A 4,170-nucleotide genomic window follows, 5' to 3' on the forward strand; every position below is an offset into this window, starting at 1 on the left:
TTCTCCTCCTCTCTGTCCTCTTCTTCCTCTTCCTCCTTTCCCTTCCCTTCTTCCTCTTCATTCACCTCTTCTTCCTCCTTATCCTACTCTCCCTCTTTCTCTCCTTCCTTACCTCCTTTCTCTTCTTGTACCCTCTCCTCCTCCTTCTCTTCACAATCTCCCCTTCCTCCTCCTTGTCATTTTCCTTCTCTTCTTCCTCCTCCTCTGAGGATCTACTTCAAATGTTGAACTTAGCAATAGTACCTATTGCATTTAAAAAATCACTAAGAGATCCTTTTCCAGTTCATATGCATGACGACTGGGTTTTCATGGGCTAGCATGACACATGCCTCCTTCTAAACCTTGTTACAACATGGGCACATTGCTCATCTGATGTGAAAAAAAAAATACTAGGAGAATTCAACTATTATCACAAAAAGGATTCTATTTAAGGTGATGGATATGTTAATTCACTTGATTTACTTAATCCATAATCTATTTAGGTGCTTTGGGAAGCTAATCTCCACTGTATATAGTTGTCAATAAAATAATCATAAAGGACAATTTTGCAAGGCAGATTGGGAAATGTGTTGTTTTTCAGGCTATTGTTCTGACACACTGAGGCCAAGGGCAAGAGCACATTCTGGGCAGGGAGGTTTCATCAGAAAGGTATGGAAGGTTTTGAGATAAGTCGCCCCGGGAGCCAGAAATACAGACAGGAGAGAAGCCTTGGGCAACTAGAAGGGAAAACTACTTCCTGTTGTTGGAGCCTTGGGGAGTGAATAAGCCTGGTTCCAGGGAGGTGAGGTTTCTCCAAGGGTTTTCCCATTGTGGGAGATAAATTAGAGCCTACAATTGGAAGTGTTAGGGACTACAGAGATGAGACAAGAGTCTCAAGATGGCCAGATTAGGGGCCAGGAGTTTAGCTTAATGGTAAAGTGCTTGCCTAGCATGCACAAAGACCTAAGTTCCATTCCTCGGTACCACATACATAGAAAAAGTCTGAAATGGTGCTGTGGCTCAAGTGGTAGAGTTCTAGCCTTGAGAAAGCCCAAGGACAGTGCCCAGGCCTTGAGCTCTAAGCCCCAAGACTAGCCAAAAAAAAAAAAAAATTGTCAAATTAAAATACCAAACACCAAGTTGGGATTTCAGCTAGACAACAATGCCTGGGGTGTAATTTGGAGGTAAAGTACTTGCTTAGCATATGTGAGGCTCTGAGTTTGATCTCTAGCACTAGAAATAAAATAATAATAATAATAATAATCAAAGCTGGACACTGGTGGCTCACACCTGTAATCCTAGCTATTCAGAAGGCTGGGATCTGAGGATCATGGTTTCAAGCCAGCAGGGACAAGAAAGTCCATGAGACTATGATCTCCACTAAAATACTCAAAGAAAGATGAAAGTAGAGCTGTAGGTCAAGTGGTAGAGCACTAGCTTTGAGCAAAATAAGCTCAGCCTAAGTCCTGAGTTCAAGCCCCAAGATTGGAACAAATCAATCATCATGATCATTATCAATCCAGGTAACAAATAATAACATATGTGTCCTAAGGCTAAAGAAATTATTTGTGGCTTTCTTGCAATTCAAATTTAACTAGGCATCTTGTACTTCAATGTGAAGAAGACCGTATAAAGTTCTTTCATAGTGTCATTTCTGTTACTTCCAAGTTTTAGGTTGTTGTCCTAAATATTTGAGTCTTCCCCAGCCCTGCAGGGGTAGGAGGAGGGGCCTGAAAAAGATGTCCTGCAGGGTGTGAATCCATGACGAAATACCTGTGAATAATCTCCTGAAGATTTCTCTTAAAAAGAAACACAAACACACATGCACACACACACACACACACAACTGGGGCCCAGAGCCAATGGCTCACACCTGTAATCCTAGCTACTCAGGAGATTGAGAGCTGAAGACTGCAGTTTGAAGCCAGGCTGGGCAGAAAACTCCATGAGATTCTTATCTCCAGTTAACCACCAGGAAACCAGAAGTGGGGCTATGGTTCAAAGCAGTAGAACACTAGCCTTGAGGGACCAAGATCAGGGACAGCACCCAGGTCCTGAGTTCAAGCCCCATGAATCACACACACACACACACACACACACACACACACACACACACACACACATCCTCAACCATTGATTTACAGATTGTGCAGAAAGGGTTTAGGAACTTCAACAGCCTGAGGAAGGTAAACACTAAAGCCAACAGGATGCAATATCAGGAGCAGGCAACAATGCTTTCCCTGACTTCACACCAAAGGAAATGGACCTTTGAATACATAAAGGACCTGCCTGTGTGCCCTGGGGTGGCCTCACCTTGTTTCCTGTCAGACCTGCAAAATAAGAGAATAATTCATTCCCAGCTGCCTGGGAACAGGCTGCACTTATACCTGGTGACAGGTCACAGATGACCGGAGATTCCCATGGGCCTTGTGTACCCATGAAAGGTGGCTGGGCTTTGGTACTCCTGAAGAAGAACTTCTTATGAATCTAAAAAGAATGTGAAGCCAGCAGCTGCTATAATCCTGGCTACTCAGGAGGCTGAGATCCTGAGAATCACAGTTCAAAGCCAGCCCGAAGGAGGTAAGCCTGTGAGACCTTTATCTCCAATTAACCAGCAAAAAAACTGGAAGTGGAATTATGGCTCAAGTGGTAGAGCACCAGCCTTGAGTGAAAAAGCTAAAGGATCACCAGGTCCTTGAGTTTAAGCCTGGCACACACACATAGATAGACACACACCAAAATCCTAATGAATAAAACACCTCCTACCACCACTACCAAAAGTAGTCTACGATGCCATTTATGTACAACCATACCAATCGATAGTCAGAAAGTAAATAGGTGCTGCCTGCAAATGAAATATAAACAGCAGAGCGGGGAGGGCTTTCACTTTCTGGCCCTGATGGGAGATGTTCCAATGGAAGACTAAAGAATTGCCAAAAAGAGGCCTTTGCCCTAAAGAACCAGCACCTGCCACACCCAGAGATCATTAAAGCCAAATCCCCCAGCCCCCATCCCATTTGCAAGGGCTTGAGGCCTGGTAGAGTTCAGTATGGAAATGAGGAGACTGCCACCACTCCTTTACCTAACACTCATCTGCAAATCTGGGGCCAAAGAGCAGCCAGCTAAGGGTTGCAAAATCAGAGCGTTGCTATTAGATTAGAACTCCGTTTTTAATATCTCACCTGATGATCTCATGGATAAATGGTATGTTAATTCCTGCAAGACCTCCAGTGTGGAAGAAAAACAACATTATTCCCTGCTTTGCATATCATGAATCTGGCTCCTTTAACAACCAGGTTTTATTAAGACAGAATCTATCAACTGGGTCTACCAACTGACGATCAAAGGAAGGGTAGATGCCCCCACCCCAAGCCAGGCCTCCATCCCTGTTTTTCGCTGATTATTTTGAGGGTCTCACTTCTCACCCAGGTGGGTATCTGAGCAATGGTCAGCCTATTTTGGGCTTCCCCTGGTTGCTGGGATTACAGGGTACCCACCATCATTCTAGCTACCATCTCTGGGGAGACTCTAGCACTGTGGTCCTACCAATCTTAGCCCTCCATGTAGCTTAGGATGACAGGTGTGCCTTAGGTACCCAGCTGTAGGTTGAAAGGGGGTGCGATGAACTTCTCTGCCAGAAGTTGACCTTGAACCATGACCTTAACCACTTCTGTAAGAAATAAAGAAAATCAGCATACATTGGGGATACTGCCAGCAAAAGAATACTTTGAAGGGAAACAATGAAAGCGTTAAACTGAAATTGCTAAAAGCACAGACCAAATTTGATTCTTGGTTTCTGCCACTGCCTGATTGAATGCCCTGGGACGATTTGCACAGTCTTTGGGTGGCATGGTCCCCTCATTCACAAAATGCAAATTATGATAGTAATGAGCTTAGGCTAAGCTGCTCTGCAAAAATAAACAGCTCCTAAAACTCAATGGCTTCCAACAGTAAAGAGTCCATTTGTCCCCATGAGCCAGCCATGGTCACCTCATCTGATAAGGCCAGGAAAATGCTTTACTGGGGCTATCCCTAATAACATCTTCTTCCTTACTTCCTTAGTTTTGTTGGTTATTTTCCTAAGATGGCCAGTGATTCTCAGATCCTGATTCAAAACAGTCTTTACATTGAGAACTGAGCAATCTAGCCAGAATGACCAAAACAGGGAGGAAAACTTGCTTTAAAATAAAT

At 43.9% G+C, this 4,170-nt stretch overlaps 1 non-coding gene across 1 annotated transcript; it reads left to right on the plus strand.

The window, feature by feature from the left end:
* Positions 1-270: 270 nt before the first annotated feature.
* LOC150050958 (small nucleolar RNA U13) lies at positions 271-375 on the plus strand. The gene has a single exon (XR_016538505.1). It is a non-coding gene; the product is annotated as a small nucleolar RNA U13 (small nucleolar RNA).
* The last annotated feature ends 3,795 nt before the right edge of the window (positions 376-4,170 follow it).

This window comes from Megascapheus bottae, chromosome 17 (genome assembly GCF_031878675.1).
Source record: "Megascapheus bottae isolate mThoBot1 chromosome 17, mThoBot2.hap1, whole genome shotgun sequence".
Lineage (NCBI taxonomy): Eukaryota > Metazoa > Chordata > Mammalia > Rodentia > Geomyidae > Megascapheus > Megascapheus bottae.